Here is a 19,229-nt window from a genome sequence, read left to right on the forward strand (position 1 = left end):
GTGACTGTGTGGCGTGGGGAGCAGAGCAGAAATGATATATTAGCATAGGGAGGGCTCATTAAGTATCATAAGGAAGCAATAAAGGGCAGAGAGTTTGAACTTCTTATTTACTTCATATTTGGCTCTTCAAGGGTCGGAGCAGCCCCAGGCCAGCTCTCTTTGGGCGGGTGCTCCAGCTGGGAAAATCTCAGGATTCATAAGGATGCCAGCAAAGTTGCAGGGAAGTTTTTCCTGAGACAATAGGTGCTTTTCAAGGACCTACTCCTGTTTCTCATCAAAACAAGCACGAGTTTTGTCAACGATTGCTAATACGGTAACATTTGTTCTATAGGTGAAGCGCTGTCAAATCGTCAGGCAAGTTAGCCACCTCAGGCTTGCCATAAGTAAAGGAGGTACAGCCAAGCCCCAGCAATTGCTCTGATTTATCATGCAAGACCCCGGAGTTTGATTTCAAGATCCGGTATGATACTCCTAAGCCAGAGCTTGGCAAGGAGTTTGGGTGTGGGAGAGGAAGGGCTGTGCATCTGTCTGCAACACCTAACTCCAACTAATCTCAGAGCAGTGATTATGGTCTGCAGAGAAAGTCCTGCTAAGCTTAGCCAAGGGACAAGTGCTGAGAGGTGGAACAGAGTGGGATGTGGGCAGTACGAGGTAAGAGGAGAAAAGGGATCCTTTACAAACAGCACAACCTGCCAGCCAGGAAGACAAGGCAGAGAGGGCTTTTTCAAGAAACTAGAAGATGGCAAGGAAAGGAAACAGCCGAGCCGCATTGTTAATTCAGGAAAATTTTTGAGGGCAGCAATGTACAAACTTTCCTTCCTATGTTCCTGAGAGATAACAAGGAAAGAAGTGTAATAATTTCTTTTTCACAGGATCTTTGCTGTTTCAAAAGTGCAAAGGTTAAGTAAGTACAGTTTGACGTTTTGACATCCCATTTGAGCCAGGTCTTGTTTTTGCTTGGCTTGTTACAGGAAGAGGCCCTGCCTGTGTGCGCTGGGGAGGGTGACAGGATTACAACAAGTCACTTCGTTGTATATTGATGATGCCTTTCATGTTTCAGCTTATGAATGTATTAGTTTGTGTGCATAGCCAGCGTGTAATAGGAAGACCGTAGGACTGACAATGGTATTTTTCCAGATTTATAAATACAAAAGTACTTTTTAATTGAGGGATCAACAGACTCCTGTCTTCCTAGTAATTTGGCTAGGCATCTAGTTCCTGTGGTGGGAGGGGTGCCTTAAAAATGCCAAAGATAATCATAAAAATAAAGATCTTGAAACATGAATGAGATGAGAGCAGTTCTCGCGCTGCTTGCTGTGAATTTAAGCGAATGGTTTGGGGAGCAAACTGGAAGTCGCACAGTGCACAGCAGCCCTAGGACCCCGAAAGCCACTGCTGTCACCAGCACCCCTCAGTGTCTCACTCGGTTGTTGTGAATGTTTTTAAATGCCGTGCTGGATGCTGAGGTGCCTCTTACAGGACAGCATCGACATCCCTGTGGCAAGCCGTGCATATGCAGCAGATCCTCTTGCAGTTACCCGGGGAGAATTTCTGAGCTGCGCTTACACATAGATGAGGTGGGTCAGGCTCAGCCCTACAGCGAGCTCTGCTCAAGTCCCTGAGGTTACATCTGGGCTGAATTTGCACTTCTCATTGAAATATCTTCGGGTTCTTGTGTGGTCGCAGCCAGAACTGGAAGAAATTTACGTTGAAGTGTCACATTGTCCCTCCGGAGCCTTAGCAGGATGTGATGACATTCTCCACAAGACACTGCATCGTGTCTTGTGCCGCTCCACGCCGCTGCATCCCTATTCAGACCGGGCTGTGTTTCAGTAGCTGGTAAATGATTCCCCTTTTCTACCGAGCCAAGTTCAACCTTTAGTTGTCATGAGCACCTGTGAGAGAAAGCAGTGTCCTGATCTGTCCAGGCAGCAAGAGGAGCTGCAGGGGTTTCTCTGCCAGCAGCAGTACCTGCAGCGGTTGCCCCAGGAGCGGTCGATGCCCCTTGGAGCTGTGCTGTGCAGGAGCGAGTCAGTCTCTGCCTGCAGAAGGATGCTCTCTCCTCCTGTACCCTGCTCCCATCTGCGGGTTGTGCGGGGTCGGAGGCAGCACTGTGTTCCCGGGACGTTGATGGCGGGTTAGATGGAGCCTCCTAAAGATGAACCCAAATGCACTCTCCTAAGGGATGTTTCTGGGCTGGAGAGTGCAGAAGTGATTTACTCAAGGTAAATGCACATTAAGGTTGAGAAGGTAGGGTCTTAAGAGCCAGGAAATTTGATACCTTGGTTTCCACAGTAACTGTGCAAGAGCCCTTATGCCCATAAGTAGCTGTTATGTATCTATAATATATATGGGTACACCTGGGATCCAATTTACAGCTAGAGTGGGATTCATCATTTCTGGAGGGAGATGGGGGGAGTAGATGTGGGGAATGGTTGCTCTGAATGTATTTTTTTAATTGAAGAAGGGAGAAAAACCTGAGAGCTGTGATTTATGCCCAGTCTCATAAACACTTTTTCAAATTTTCCTGCCTCCTGAGCTCTTGCGAATGCGATCATGCCTGACAGAACTGGTTCCTAATGGAAACTCAAAAAATAGGTATATGTTATGACCATGAATTTCCAGATATGCAGCCAGCCAATGCCCAGGCAGCAAAGATTTGGATGACTGCTCTGGTTTTACATGTGAATTACACCAGCCATGCTAAACCTGTGAACTTAAAATGAGAGCGAGCTGCTTAGACTGTGGGTTCAGTTCTGCCCTCCCTGACCCATGCACGGCAGCAGTGAGAAGCCACAGGGACTTCAGGGGATCTTGCAGAGTTTAAGCTTGTTCAGAAAAGAAAGGTAGCACACAAATCCCTCGAAAGGTGATTTAAATATGGCACTACACTGGACCCTTTGGAGAGCTCAGAGATCTGTTCAGCCTCCGCGTCCAGAGGAGGGAGCACGCTGGGGCAGGACTGCAGCCCTCCATCCTCCTGGGGATGCTTGGGGCTGAGGGTCAGTTCCCATATAACATGGCCAAGGTAGGGATGTCCTGGGTCCCGAAGCAGTGGAAATGCAGGGTATTGTTATCTCTACGTTTTTTTTCGGAGCTGATATTCGAAGACCACAGGCAGGGACTGCTTCCTTGTACATCTGATTCATTTACCACATGACAACCTGCTGCTCCTACAAAAATTTATGTGAAGTAGAGAAGTCTCTTTGTGTTTCTAAGTTGTATTTCACTTTTGACTTTTTGTATTCGGCTCCGGTTTGATTCTTGGAGCGCTCGCAAGGCTCGTGGTTAGCAGAGCAGAGGGCTTGACCAGCCAAATGTGTTCCATATAGGAAGCAGCGAGAGGTAACAAGCCCCGTGTCAGTTTTTACAGTCACTTTTTCAGAGCAGAATTGCATAGGATTCACCTGGTGTTCCTGGTGATGCACCCTTTCATACGTGTATGCTCGTGGGGGGGGGGGGAACCTAAATGGAGAAATATTTGACTGTTTATGGTTTGGGTTTTTTGGATACCTAACAACTTCAGTAGAATGAGAGAACATGTCTCTTGTTGATAACAGAGCTAGAAATGGTGAAGTGCTCTGGAGTGTAACTGAAAAATAGAAAGCAGGCTGTGGTTGGGAGGCTGAGTGGTTCTTTCACTCTCTCGTACCGGGCCAAGACTTTGAGGCTTTTGCATTTTGCATACCTAATAGAAATGACATTGCCATCCCTTTTTATAAATCACTGTTGCTGATTATACTCTTGCCACTAGCTCGGTTCATTCTCTGTTTTGCCACCAGTGACTTTCTGTAAATTTTCAGTTCCTGGTGGACTGGGTATGTATAATTGAATTGCTTGTTAATAGGTAGAGCGCTGCTTATTTTGTGTTTATGTAATCTATAGATGCTCTGCTGCGCTGGAAGCTTAGATCCAAATGACAGTGTTTAACCATAGCATATAGCTTATGGCGGAATAATATTTGCAAGTCTGAGCTCTGCAGACCATTTAGAGAGCCCTTGGCCTCTTCCTTTTGCTGCTTACAGAGTTCTTCCTATTCTTTTCAACACTCACATTTTACCAGTGATGATATTGAATGTTCAGATGTTATAAACGCAGGCTGTGAAGCCTCACATTGAAGTGACACGTTTTCCTCGCAGTTTCTCCAACCCATTATCATTCTAGTTGCGTTTCGCATCTGATGGCTGTGAAAAGTGACCAAGGGAATGCAGGCAAGTTACTGGATGGCAGCGTGAGTTGCAACATGCAGTGACACTGAGAAAATGTGCCAGTGTGTTAGGTAATCAGTAGAAATATTGAGAAAATAATTGCTGTTAACATATTGTGCTGGCAGCCGCCAGAACAGCACTAATTTCTGGGTCTGATTTTGAAGAAGATGGAGCAGCCGCTGTGTTCTATATGTGTCTGTGTCTGACACAGAGCAGTGAACAGACGAGTGCTTATTCAAATTTCTGCTGGCTGTTGCCTTTCCTGGAGTCCTCTAAATAGATACAGTTCATCAGTAGAACGTTTTTTCCGTGTGCATCAGTTTTGAGTCCCATGACTTTGCCTCCCCCCTTCTATTAATTTTAGTTTTCAGCTTGGGGGACTTGTTTGTACCTAGTGAAGATGGGGCAAAACTCAAAATGAAACCCCTGAGTTCGTTAACTCCGCACATCACGTACCTGCCTACGAGGGCTCCTTTGACCCAGACGTTACTGCTGTCTCGGGCTTTATTATGAAAGTGCAGTGCTTGCTTTTGGAAATGCCTATTCATCATGAGAAAAAGGTGGTTCAAATTTTTCAGCTCCTAAAACCAAAGTATTTTAAAAAAAAAGTTTTAAAAAAAGTCTTTTAAAATGCATGGTATTTGCTTAGTGCTTAAATAAAGCCAGTGGCTGCTTTCACAAGGTTCCAGCGGTGCAGACAGGCCTGATGAGGTCAAGATGCGTATAAAATAGTAAGACGGCACGTTGGGGTTTCTAATTTCTCCCCAGGTTGGAATAGGTTCCCTCCTCCGGGCGTTGCAAAAGTGTTGCTTCAGGAGCAGTTTGAGTAAAGGAAGTTGTTCGTGGCTTGGGCTTCGGCAATCGCTCTTTGCATAGAGGGCACTGTGAGCGCCGCGCAGGCACGGCGCGGGGAGGAAACGAAACTGCTGCTTGAACTCGAAGCTGGCAGCAGTTCTTATGATTTGGAGGTTTGGTTGCAAAAGGGTCAGACAGCTGTAGCAGAACTTCCAGTTTTCTCTCATTGGGACTTGAGTGTTTTGACTTAGGCCCTTTTTAGTGGCATTTGGATTTGCTGGCTGCTCTGAACATGTGTGTTTTGTGGAGTATCTATTTATGTGGAGTTGATAACTGTGTACTAAGTGCAATTTATCATGCACCTTTGACCAGCGCAATTGCATTTTGCCCGGTATCTGTCTCTCCATATCAGGCAGTAAGTCAGGGAGATAGGAGAAAGGCTCTGGAAATGGTGGGGAGGGGAGGAAGAGGAGTAGCAAAGATGGTCTTGGTAGGATCCAGTCCTTCCCCTCTTTCCTCCTTGCCTGCACCTTCAAGCATTCAAGGTGGGATGTCCTCAGGCTCACTACTGCCCAAATTCCCTGTATCAATGAGTGCAATGGCATGGAGCCTTACAAAGGAGAGGGCTGTGGATGGTGCAGGTTGGGTGTCGTGAAGGAAGGACTGGGTTTTGTTTTTCCTGGGTTTGAAACAGCCCTTTGCTGGCCTGGTCAAGGAATCGGATGTCTGCTGCTTTCATGGATGGTGTGGAGCGAGAGTCACTTTCTTATATCCATTTTTTTTTTTTCCCAAAAAGAGCTGTGTTTCACAGTGAGCAGTGTAGTTTTGTGCTGATGTCCAAGTGGTGTGTCCTCCTCCTGCTGTACAGGATTAACATGCGTTGCACACGTCAGGGAGACGTTCCCTCTGGAACCTGGGGAGGGATCGCTGAAGTAGGCGGCTTCTTTCCAGGTTTCCCTTCTCCCAAAGGAGCTTGTTATTTCTGGTGCCTTGTGTGTCCCAGGCAAAACAAAATGTGTGTATATATATATATGTATATATATACTTCAGGTGATAGCAGTGTTATTGGGTGGAAGCAGGAGCTGGTTTAATGTTGGCGCATCGCTCTGGGGACAGTTTCCCAATCCAGTCCTGGTTGCTAAGCAGTTGCCAAACGTGGCATTTTGGTTAGCAGATGTGGCTGGGAGTTTTCAGTGCAGATAATTGAAATATTGTCTTTGAAGGATGCAGATAAATGTGAGCAACTGTTATCATGGTGCTACAAGCATTTTGGTATTGTCCAGGAAAAAAATTACTTGGAAAATATGAAAATCCTTAGTACTGCATAAAATTATTCAAATTACAGTAAAACATAAAGGGCAATCTACTGGTTGAATATATGCCATGGAGATGTGTGCAAAAGGATGTGTTTTGACAAGGGAATCTCAATGAATTTATTGCTTGTTAATACAATGACAGGTGGGACGTATCTCCCAAATTACACCAGAAAAGTGGTAACAGCAGATGGTTTTGCAAACCTGAGGCGTATTCCAGGTCAGTGAGAAGCAGGCAGGAAGGTGGTGAGGGTTTGGTGGTGAAGGGCCGCCCGGCCCCAGCAGAGCCCTGATGGAGGCCTGATGTTGGGATTGCTTTTAAATTCCCCGGGAGCTGGCATCACGCAGGGAGCATCCAGCCTGCCTGCAGGACACCAGAAGTAAGCTCTGATCCCTGCTGGGTTGGATGCTCAGGCTTCAGCTTGAGGAAATCTTGCATGACTTTGTCTTGGCTCGTTGCTGGGATGCACGTGCCACGAAAGGGCTGTGGCACAAGGCTGCAGTCAGGGAAGTGCCTTTTGGCATGGCTGCTGCAGGTGCACGGCCCTTTGTGGGGACCCTGGGCGGCTTTTGCAGCCCGGCTCAGCTGGCTGTGTATCGCTGTGGGGTTATGGAGATGGGGGAAGCAGACAAGGCAGACACAAGGGACTGCACAGGTGGGTTTGCACTGGTTTTTGGGGAGTCAACCATTGTGCAGTAGGTGTAGCTTCCACATGGCCTCCGTCTTTGCTCTGAAAAGGTTTGTGTGGATCTGCTTTCAGTGTCCAAGCTGAAAAAAACCCTGAGCTTTAGATAGTACCATGCCTTTAAAAAAAAATCAGAAGGTCAGCTCATAGTACTCTCTAGACTTCTGAACTGGGATGGAGATTGTGTTAGGACTAGATGTACAAACTGAGTTGTAAGAAGGATGAATGTTGGACCCTTGTTATGACCTAGTTTTTGCAGTGTTTTCATTATTTTAGCTTTGGTATCAAGAGTATTGCACAGTGTAACTCTGTTCTAGTGAGGCACGACGTTAGTATCACATCTAGTAAGTGAGATGTGCTGATTATGCTGTGTGGTACAAGAAGTACCATGCAGCTCTGGTGCTTCAAAAGGTGCTGAGGCTAAACCATCCTAAGTAAAAAAACTAGTATGTGCAAACCACCGAGCCAGCTGTTCCTGCACAACTGCTGGGGGGGAAAAAAAAAAAAAGATGCCTGTGCCTTCCAGCAGGTCACCTGAATCGGTGAGCAGTGCATGGAGTGCATGAGCACAGAGCCGTGTTCGGCTGTTTTTGTGCTTTTCTCACAACTGTTTCACATAGCTCTTTAAATGAGTAACCTGCCTTTGCAAGAGTTCATATGTAACTTCAAACTAATGAAGCAATCTAATGGGAAAGCTGCTTTAAAAAATAAAAATAAGAGCTGTGTGATTGACAGTGGTTTAGATAGGTCTGCTCAAGTATAGGCTGTAGAGATGCTGTACTACCTTGTGCTTCTGCAGGGCTTTGCACTCATCTTGATCATTTTAGCAAAGCTCTTTAAAGCAAATATTAAAGAAGTGAGTAAAATAAATGTCACCACATGGTGAGGCCTGAAAGAGCCTGAGGGCTGGGGTGGTCGGTCTGAGGAGCAGAGCATGGGTCGCCTGGCACTGGCTGCTGCTGAACAGCTCTGCACGTGTGCACGCAGCCCTTCCTCTGGAGCGGTCATCTGTGGTGGAGCTTGATTATGGCTTTGCTACAAGAGAGAACAGAAAGGAGACTTTGGACTTGCTGTGAGTAAGCAAGGAAAAGGCACGTCTTTACCTTTCCTTGGTTGTCTGTGTTGTTGGGGTTATTTCCTCTAGGTAACTGAAGGATCTTCAGTGGGAGGTCAGAGCAGTTCGTGTCATGCAAAAACCCCATCAGCAGCAGGGCTGTATGAGGTGGTGCTCCCCCGGGGTCCCTCTGCTACTCATGACCAGCAGATTAGGATGTGGTCTTGTTCAGTAGTTGCTGGTGGACCCATCTTCCACAAACATCTAATCCATTTATCCATCTGCACTTCTGAGTCTTTGCAGTATCCTGTGGCAGTGAGGTGCACAGCTGAATTTTGCTCTAGGTGAAAAGTGTTCCCATGTGTTTGTTTTAAACCTCCTACTTGCTAATTAGGGGACAGGTGAGGAAATGAGCATACTTCACCTCTTGTCTCTTTTTTGAATATTTTATGTCTGCACAAATGGTGGTGGGAATGCAGCCCAGCTGTGGGGTATTTCCACTCTGGTAATTTAGAACGGTTGCGGTTACACAATTTATTTTGCATATAGCGCGGATAGTTTAATAGTAAAAATTTGGTATCTTCTAGAAGGCCATGAGAAATGTCATGTCCTGCACAGAGATTATTTTTGTTAAGGGATCAGTCAAAAGTTGGCAGCCACAAGAGTTATGTTTCCGTCACCCAAGAGGAGTGGTATGGGGAAAAAGTTGCCTTTCCCTCACTGAGCAGGTTTTGGAGAGGGACAACTTGAAGTTATTTCTGGCTGGATATTGCTTTAGGCTTTGTTTTAGGATGAGGAAGATTTTTAATGTTCTAATTAATATGTTATGTACCTCAGCTGATGTGCTTGATTCTCTCCTCTCTGACTGCACTTAGTTAAATCAGTACAGCAAGAGAAGGAAAATCTAAGCAGGAAATAGAACAGTGAAAAATTCAAGATGCCTCCAGAGGGAAGAGCCGTAAGAGAAGAGAAATGTTACCAAAGGGGAACTGTTTCTTGCTGGCCTCACCCTTACTTTTGAGGAAGAACATCTCTACTCAGTCTCTTTAGCTGCTTGAAATAGGCTCCTTGGAGTGAAGCATCTCCTGCCATCTAGCTGGGTTTTAACGCGTCTACGGCACTTTGCTGGGAAAGACTTGGTAGCTTGTGTTGTAATGCTCAGAAAATGAGTGGAGCCTGCTAAGTTCATTAAGGGTGCCAGTCATCATTTGTGGTCACTGCTGCAAAGGGCTCGCAGCCTGGCCACAGCAAGTTAGAGAGTTTTTGTCTCGTGAGCCTCTCGTTCCCCAGGGTCGTTCTCTGCTGCGACGTTCCAGCAGGCCTGGAGCGCTTGTACCGCCTGCCGTGGGGGCTTCATCCAAAGTAGTTTTAAGTGCTTTTTGTCAAGATCAGGTGGACTGGCTGAACGGTCTTGTCTGCAGCAGTTTTGTTGGGAATTTCAGAAGCACAGCAGACGTCCTGTTTGTCCTGTCTTCGGATGATGGCAGTGGCTATCTCCAGAACAGAAGGCCGCAAGTTTTCTTATTTGAAACCATACTGTGTTCCCACTGACCGCGGTCAAGATGATAACAAGGTCCTAAAGACTTTATTAACAGTACATTCCCTCTTTCATGCTTTTATTTCTTCTCAAATAGTCAGTACTGGGTGAGAAGAGAGCTGCTGGGAGGAGAGTAGTGCTAAGTCTGTGTGACCTCCCAGGCCAGCAGTAGAGGGGTTCATGAAATCTCAGCAAAAGTGTTCAGGAAGGGGAAAGGTTCACATAAAAATCAGGCCTTTAACTCCTTCCCCTTGCTTGTTCCACAATTTTTGGAGAGTAAAGGCTGTACTTGTTTGGAAAGGGCTGTTCTGGGCTACCTCCATCAGCTGTGGATTCAGGCTCCTGGGTTTTCTTGCAGGTGCCAAAAACAGTTGGGCCTCTTTGCTTCCCAGCCACGTTAACAGATCAGGACTGCACCCTAGAAATTCAGGGCAAGACTAGCTCCAGCTCTTGGAGAGCAGAGGGAGAAGCCAGGCTCATCATTTGGGATGCCTCTTGAGAAGGAAGGCAAGTGTCTGAACTGCTGCCTCGGGATATACTTAATGGCACCTAGGTCTGAGAGCAGACGGCAGCGAGCAGAAGAGCATTAAAAGATGGTATTGATGAATGATCTAACAAAAGCTCCTCTTTTTTTTTTTTTCTTTTCTTTTTTTTTTTTCTTTTGCCCATTGTTCTTCAAGACCTCGGTTCCTTGGTTTCTGCCCTCCCTTCTGAGGAGACTCAACATTGCACAGGTTGCATTGCGGACGTCCAGGTCTTGCAAATGAAACTGCTGTTGCTATTAACACTGAAAATGCAAAGAGCACTGAGCAGAGCACTGAAAATGCTGCCATAACTGTAATAGCCACGTGATTTCAGATACTCGAGGGTATAGTAGTAGTACGTAAAAGAGGAAGAATATCAAACTGGCCTAGTTCTGCTGATTAGAACTTGTTTAAATACAGGATGTGTACAACCTATTCATCAGTAGGCTGGTATCAGCTGGGAAGCTAGACTGTTTGCCAAGCTTGCCTGCTTTCTTATTGCCCTCTTGGTAGCAAGATTTGAATTCATGGCTCCATTTGACCTAAGGTTTAAGTATGAGGGTAAGTTCAGGGGATGGCATGTGAACTCCTGCCTGGCACTGAACTGTAAGGTACCTGTGTACTCTACACATGCAGTTATTGCACCTTTCCTTTTTTTAACTTATAGGCGGACTCCCAATTCCTTTTACCTTTGATTGTAAAGTACCTTCTGTTCTCTAGAAATGTGGGTGCATTTCCGCACACCAGTGTGAGGAACAAAACGGAGCATTTCAGAATCATTTGGAAAATGAGTTCTCCGTATACCATGTGATTTCTGCTAAATTCCTTGCTTTTCTTTGCATCTTTAGAGAGGGAGATGCTGCCTCAAACGCTGCATCTTCTGTGTGTGGACAAACCTTAGAATAAAATCTACTGGTAATAGCTGAGATGGCAGAAAATGACAGAGAAGCCTATTGCATGCCTACCGCTGCCTTTCTCTTTTTCAGAGAGACTGTTTAGTTCATCTGTTGGATTTGGCAGGTTTGTTCCCAGGACTCTGCATCACTGAACCTGGTGTCTAAAAAGGGCTTTACCTGGGTAAAGCCAGTCTGGCTGTATGAAAGTCTTTGGGAGAAGCAGAGAACATTCCCTGACTAATTTATCTGTAGGGGGTATTTTCTTGCCACTCTACCATCCTTTTATGCATGACTTAGCTTCCCAGCCGACTAAAGCCTTTGAAGTTAGATTGCAAATAGCTCTTCAGCTATCCCTTCCCCCCATCTAAAATAGGGAAACCAGAACAACCATTGCTGTGGAAAGAGCCTGCCTTGTTACATGGCTCCCCAATGTTAACACCCCTCTCTCTTTTGCTCTTTCCTTTTCCCTACCTCCTCCTCCCCCCCATAAAGAAACCTTTTTTTCCCCTTAATAAGATCTACTTAAGACTTGAGGGAAAAGGCCATGGTTCCATGAGATGGTAAATCCAATTTTAGGGTGTTTCATATGTGATGAAAAACACTATGGCTGCATGACGCAGCCCCTGAATTGGCACACATTCGCCCTGCCAGTTCGGATTTGTTCATATAATGCAGAAGGGGCGACTGTCCAGGCAAGCTTCACATCGGGGCATGCACGGGCTGCCCAGGCGTCCTTGATCTCGGGCTGGGGGCCAGTGACTCCCCGTCTTGTACTGTCACTGTATTTTGTGATCTGCCTAGTTGTATGATCACGCTTATCTTGGCTCAAATCCGTGCAGTCAGGGGGTCTGGAAGCTTCCAGTCTCAGTGTTGGTGAATGTGGACCCAAAGGATGTTACGTTAACCTGCATTCTGCCTAGAGCTGTCCCTGCAGACACTGGAGAGTCTCTTGTGCACGCTGGAAGCCCAGGGGCAATGCCTGACTTCTCCAAATATCCCTTCTTCGGTGATCTTGCCAACAGGAATGATATAACCACATCATATGCTGTGAAGGTTGCAGTTCAGAGTCTCCTTTCCCTTATTGAAGGGAGAAAGACCTGAATTAAACAACCCCTTTTCTGGAAGGTAACGCACTCAACAGAGCAAACGCTTCGGCAAGTTATTGCCCTCTTTGCCAATTCATCTCTTTAGGCTTTCTGCCGAGGCAAATCTGGACCACTAATCACACTGCATTTGCTTCCCATCTCTGTCCTCTTTGCTTCACGTAGAGTTGTCTGTCCTTCCCTCGATCTCTTGTTAGATAAAAGAAGTTTTTAACATCATGGAGATGCTTAGAGGCTGCATAAATGGGTGTTTCTTCCTCCAGGATCCATCTCATCTTTTGGAAAAAAGAATCCATGCAGCTTCTACAGCCACTGGAGCTTCTATTTACAGTCAAGTAAAAATAGAATTAATCCCTCATGTTTGATTGTTGCATTTCTTTTCTCCTATTTTTCGTTTATTTTTGTGGACCACTGTTTCATGCCCTGTGTCACATCAGTAGTCCTTGGGCTTTGCTTTGGGAAATACTGACTTAAGCTACTGCTCCATTCCTTTCCTTGGAGGCATGGATGTTATTTCGCTGCGCTGTGGGGAGAAGGCAGAGGATAATCCCCTCGGGAGTCTGAAAAGGTGCCTCGAAGTGTTGAAGCCCATCTCAGATGCTTGAGCCATCATCCGACGGCCTGCAGGAGACCGGTGGTGCAGATTTGCATGAGTCTGGGATCCTCTCTTTGGCACGTCTGTCATTTTAGCTCATTTTATGATCTTAATTCACTAGATTTTCTAATGATGGCATGGACCAGTGGGCAGCCTTCCAGCTCTCTCGCTGTCCTTAAAACACAAGTCTATTTACTTATGTTTCTAGTGTCAGGAAACACTGGAAGTGAGTGAGGAGATGTTTTCCCTTTGTAAGCATTCGCTTCATGTGCTTTCCCTCCTTGAGAGCCCCTCCTGCCGTGCACTGAAAGCCCAGGTGAGCTCCTTCTTCGCATGCTTCCAAATCCCAACTTGTGGCATCTCCCCATGTGCAGGACAGTCTAATTAGGGACAGCACCTGAGGCAGCACATTGTGAGACACAAACAAGCACTGCGGTGGCTTTTCCTCACCCCCGTCCCCCTGTTCTGGGACCGACGGGGACTTCTGAGGAATTCTCCCTCTATCCTTCTGTGGTTTGAGGTATCATCTTAAAGTTCCCTCTTGGCATTAGAAGAAAAAAAGAAAGTGGCATAAGTTAGGCTGGTGTTTACAGTGCTGTTTGTTTACAATGAGCACTTGAATATTATTGTCACTTGTTTTACTCGTTGCGCAGCCCTGTAGGTGTGGGGAGGATAGTCTGTGCCAAAGAAGCGCTGCAAATACATACCAGACCAAAACACAAGCTGAGCCAAGACAGTGTATGTGTCAGGTAGGATATTGTCATCTCATAGAGCTTGAATTCTCTTTTTTCAAGTAGTGAGAGATACTTTTGCAAGCAATAATAAAGAAACCAAAACACCCAAGTAACTTCTCTCCTCCTGCAAGAAATCCCTGCTCTGTTGCGGCCTTTTTGGTGCCTGTTTTTTGTAGGACATGGTGATGAGTCCATAGCCCTGATCTGTCTGTGTTCTGCTCTGCTTCATTTGCAACCTTTGCCTGTGAGTTAGATCTGCAAAGTGCTGTATAAATATATAGCTATATAAAAATCTTGCAATCTTCTGTTCTTGAGATAGAAATACATATTGCTGAAGATATTTATAATCACTGATCTATAATGTGTTAATCTTGCCATTTGCCTGTTCCTGAGCTGGGCATTTTATTATAGTGCAAATACACCTGAAAGCTGTTTTTGTCCCAATTAAAAGCTGCTGTGATTGTAATCGCATGCTCTGACAGCAGCAGGAGGACGGGTGCTCTCTTAGGTGCCCAAAGGAGGTTGAAAGACGTGACTAACCAACCCAGGGCGTCCGGGGAGGAGGCAGTAAACAACCTTCAGTGTAGATCCAGGCTGCAGTGGTGGTATGCTGGCCGACGTGAGCCACCACGGGCGCTGGTGATGGCACAGTTCTCTGAACAGGGTGCAGGCAGCGGTTTGCTCTGTGTTTTTTTGCTGCTGTAGCTAAACTGCTGACAGATCATCTTGGGTAGCTCTGCCCTCCCGTGTTCCACTTCTGCAACACCAGCGAAGTACCACCCTTGTGTGTGTTCCTTCAGAGGCAGAGCTATAATTATAGTTAGCAAAGTAAAAAATATTTGTACCTATTGTAAATACGGTACCGAGTCTGCCTTGTTCACGCCTGACACCATGAGGTGTGAATGCTTAGCACGGTCCCTCTGCCATGTCATCGTGCCCGGGTGTTGCACTCCCAGTAAGCAAAGAGGGCAGTTCGGAGACACAGCTCCTCTTTACGTGCTTTGCCAAGAACGTGTGGAACCTGCAAGCTCTTCTCTAGCTAAAAGCAGATTAAAAATGAACAAAGCAATACTCTCTGAAGCCCTCACTGTGCTCCAGTATGCAGCAAGAGGTATTTCACTCTTAGCGAAGTGAATGGTGGGATTCTCTGGGCCAAACTTGAACGGGCTTGAAGGAGTTTTTCATTGAAATTGTGTCTTTGAGGAAGAGTTACAGGTGGCTGGTTTGCATCCTCCGGCTTCCCTTTTGTTCTGGACGATGTTGTAAGAAACGTGGCAGGTACGAAATGTCTTGTTCTCTTTAATGTGCTCTGCTGAAGGAGTCTGGGAAGAGAGAGTTGTGTGTCAGAGAACATGGGCTATTTCCACCCTGGGATTGCAGCATATCGCACTAGGGACGCTTCCCTTGTCAAAGGCAGAGCGTGAGCAGCGAGGAGCACGGCGTGAGCTCGGCGCGGGGAGGCAGCCAGAGCTGGGGAGTCGGCTGTCGGAGGCACCCGGAGTCCGTTCTGGAGTCCGTCAGCGACTTGCTGTGCAGCCTTGTTCGGTCTGTTGTCCTTTCCCCGTCACCTCTGGAGGTTTTTCTTTCCCCAGTTCTTCGTAAGGATAAAGGGTGAATTTTTTAGATGCTTGAGTGGACTTAATCCAAAACCAAGTGATGACTGGTTGACCAGGTTATGAAAACATTTTGCCCAAGAGCCACTTCTGATTTTAGTTCTAGCTTTATTGAAAAGCTTCTTCTTAGCGTTTTAAATGGCAAAGATTGTCAGTATTTAAATATGGAGTTTTCCAAGTTTTAGGGAGTGAATTTTTTTGTTCTGTTTGGTTTCTGTGAGAGCAAGTTGCAGCAGGCTTAAAGTTTTGCTATTTCTTGCAAGCATGGGATGCTTCTCTCCATTAAAGCTAATGACCTCACATTGTGCTGAATGCCATTGATCCTCTATTTCATTATTCTGATGCACCAGAGATCAGCCAGGCTATGTCAAGAGTAGTTGCTATGTTCAAAGATACAGGTTCCCTATATCAAATATAAGTAACTTGGTACCCAGCAGAATATTTAAATGAAATTAACTCTGAGCTGACGGTATTCAAAATGCATTCTGAAATTCTGAGTAAATTCTTTATCAGATGGCCTTTTTAAAAGGAAATGAAAGCATGTGAAGTTCCTCTGCCCATAGGAAAGGTACCGAATGGCACGTACGATGAAGCTCCCAACCGCTGCCGCAGTGTCAGTGCTCCTCTGGTTCGGGGAGAGAACAGCCTCTTCACATCTGGAAACTGCCAGTTCTGCATGCAAATATTAGGATGTAGTTTCTTTTTTCCGCAGGTATGAACATTTGCTTGCTAAATGCTGGGTATTGCTCTGAGGTAAGACCGATACCCTGCATTCAGTGGCTCTCTGCCCCGTCACTATTCAGGCTGATCCAGGAGTGAGATCTCAGGATGTTCCCTTCACTTAACTCAAGGCTCTGCCTGTGCTAAAACGCACTGTACCGATATTAAAGGCGGCAGTTAGCATTTTGGGTGAACAATGAATGAGGCCATTTATAACCAGTTACACTGACATGAATCTCTCCCAACAAATTTGCATCATTAAAACACCTGTGGTAAAATGTGTCATGCGTATAATTAAATACCTGTTTTGCTAACTCTTAATTAATGCAAAGTAAAGATGGCAACAGAAATTAATTTAGTTGGAAATGGCTTTTCTCTCAGTGGGCTGAAGGGAGGTTTTTTGGAGGCATTGTACCAGATGCCCTCAGAAATGTGCAGGTGAACTCCAGGACGGATTGACACAGTTTTTTGACAGTGATGGCCATGACATCCTCATAGCAGTACGTATGCCACATATCAGCTCACTTTTTTCCCCTCGTGAGAGGGAAGAGGGAGGCCAGCTAGAAGGCGGTTTGTTTGGGAGGACAGCGTAGCTACTTTTCAGCTCTACCCTTAGAGGTATTTGGTAGCAACCACAGTAAATCCAGGATCAGACAGGTTAATGAAAAGAAATTCATATAATGAAAGATCTTTCTATATCTCCCCTTGGTTTTTCCTTCTGTACCTTGATGTCTCTCACTCAGTTGGCACCCATGTTTTTCCCCCTTAGATACAACTTCCGTGTAACTGCTCATCCGCTTTAAATATTCATTCCTCTTAACTTTCTTTAAAGACTTCCTTGTAGATGATCCTCTTTTGTTTTGACCTCTTTCCTAACCTTGTGTATTCTTCCCTCCCACCCCCGCCTTTTAGATCTGTTTCTCCTTGATGCTTAATCTCTTTCTCTTTCCATCTTGCTTGGGATAAAACTGGAGCACAGACTGTGTTCACTGTGCAAGTGCAGGTGAGTTGTCAGCCCAGCATTTTAGGAAGCAGGGAGTCTGTTGTTGCTCCCTGCAGAACCATCCGAGGACCAAAAGAACCGAAAAAACAAACAATCTTTCAGTCTTCCAAAAATGCTAGTTATTGCTTTAGCAATTCTCATTTCAGCTTAAGTAAAAATAAACGCATGTATGAATGAAGAAAGCTGCTGTGCACTACAACTTGGAGTCTGACTCGTCCTGCCACCTCTCTGCAATTTCAGGATCGGCTTTTTCTATCTGATATTTCCTTCAAAAGGGAAAACCAACCTCATTTATCAGGCAGGATTCTTTAGTACTGAGACTGAGTAAAGGGCTGGTGCGGATAGGAGTGGGGTCTGGGTGATGGGCAGATGAGCACGTGGGTCTCCTACGGCAGGACCGGCTGAGATGGGCTGCTCTGCACTGGTGGTGCTCCAGGAAGGGAGGACGCGTTGGCTCGGGCAGGCTCTTTGGGACTGCTGGTGTGTGCTCAGCAGAGACTGATGTTGAGCGGTGACTCAGGCTGGTGTTGGGTGGCACGGGGAAGGTGCAGGATCCTGCAGGAGGGACTGGGGATCCAGGAGAATTTGTGGCTTGGAGCTTCCCGTGGCACTGTTTGGTGCTGGTGCTCCACTGGGGCTTTGTGGGGTGACTTTCCTCCATACCCCATCAGATGAGATGAATGCGAATATGAAGCTAATTTTGTCTGTAGCCTGAACCCTCCTGGCTTCCTATCCAACGCTGACCCTTAGCATCATCCAGCTTTTGCAATTGGAGCCAGTGCTTTTAACAGTGCCTTTTGTGTTTGCTTACGGAAAAACAGGGTCTGTTTTGCAGGAAACTTGTTTACACCTGCCACAGCCCTCATCTTTGCTCTTCCTTTGCCCCTTTCACTGGAGCTGCGGTAGTTGAAACTGCAGAACGTCCTTTCAATCCCCAGCATCCTCGATGTGGGATATGACTGCAGTAGAGCAGCTGGGAGGATGCAGGGTGTGAGACCCACTTAGAAATGTTCGCCAGATGTGGAGAGCTCAAGGAGGAGATGATACAATTTGGCTTTGGAAAGACTCAAGTGTAATGGGTTATTATTTCTACTTCTCCTTTTTTTAACTGTTCATTTTAGGGTTTACAAAACAGCCATCGGAGTACCTCCCTGCACGTACAGATGCACTAAAGCAACTCGGCGACTATGGGAGAGTCTCATCTCCGTTCATGCTAGCAGGGGATCAATAGCACTCGCTGCAGGGTTTGCCAGGCTCGTGCTTTCAGCCCTTCTGCAGGGGTAAATGGTGGTCTCCTTGTTGAGCTGAGGGGTTGGGCATTTTCAGACCACTAAAACTGTGAGTGGCTTTTTGGGGGTGACCCATGCGGTCCGTGAGCTGGTGGGTTCATGCTGCAGCAGAAGAATGCGGGGAAGCCAGGGCGAGGGGAGGTGCTAGGACAGGAGGATTTGCAAAGCTGCTGTTGCAAGCGTTGTGCTCAGCCTGCTCTCTGGTGGTAGCTGCTGTAGCAGAGATGACCTTTGATAAAACGTGAAGCATTTGGTTTGATTTGGATAGTTGTGGTTGCTCAGCTTCATATAGCTACAGTTCATAGCAGAGTTGTCAACTCAGCTGCTCTTGCTTTTGTTCCCTTGCCCCTGTGCAAAATTCACAGGTTAAAAATCAAATCACAGCAGCTTCAGGATGAGAACTGCCAACAAAGCCTGCTTCCCAGCAGCTCTCCCCAGCGCAGGTCTCCACTGTCTGATAAGGGCTGAGCTTTATTGCTCTTTTCTTTCAGACTGGGGAGACTCGTAAGGAGAGCAGACAGAAGAGGCACCTGCTGGCACAAAACGTGGAAGAAATAAACATCTTTGGGATCTTCAGTCAAATTTGGCTGAAAACAGCCAGCAGGTTCCAAAACTCTTGCCAGTATAGAGACACAGAGAGGCACTTAAAGACCACTTGATCGTGCTCCCTTACTGCCTCAGCCGGGCTAGAGCCCGCAGCATCCAGGGCAGGCAGGAGAGCTCCGGGCGAGGTGGGGCATCACTGCTGTGCTCTGCTCTGTGCTGGTGAACATGGGGATGCTCTTTATTTAGATCAGCTGGTGGCAACATGCAAACTGCTTGTCTGGCTTTTTTGTGTGAAGCTGTTTTGAGGAAGGAAGTGCGTGGTAAGTCATTGGAAGGAGGCAGGCTGGTCATGCCTGTAGAGAGCCTAGGAGAGAAGGTCGTGATGAGTGCTTCTGCTTTTCAATCCTGAAAATAGCTGAGGGGTGTTTGCTGTCACAAGAGTGGTGAGGTTTGATGATTTTGGCCGGAAAAAAAGGAAGAATGGGAGAAATAGTTTTGGAGAAGGTTGTTGGGACACTGTCCTGTCTTTGCTGACATCCCACTAGTAAAAGGTCAACTCCATTTGCGTTTCCTAGATCAGTGTGTTTCCTCGTCAGTGTGTTGGATGTGTCTT

At 46.4% G+C, this 19,229-nt stretch overlaps 1 protein-coding gene across 1 annotated transcript in view; it reads left to right on the plus strand.

Annotated features, from left to right (window-relative positions):
• Window positions 1–19,229, plus strand: part of SETD1B (SET domain containing 1B, histone lysine methyltransferase) — a 55,118-nt gene that overhangs the window by 11,572 nt on the left and 24,317 nt on the right. The window lies entirely within an intron of this gene.

The sequence above is a fragment of the Platalea leucorodia genome (genome assembly GCF_965183815.1).
Source record: "Platalea leucorodia genome assembly, chromosome: 12".
Classification (NCBI taxonomy): domain Eukaryota; kingdom Metazoa; phylum Chordata; class Aves; order Pelecaniformes; family Threskiornithidae; genus Platalea; species Platalea leucorodia.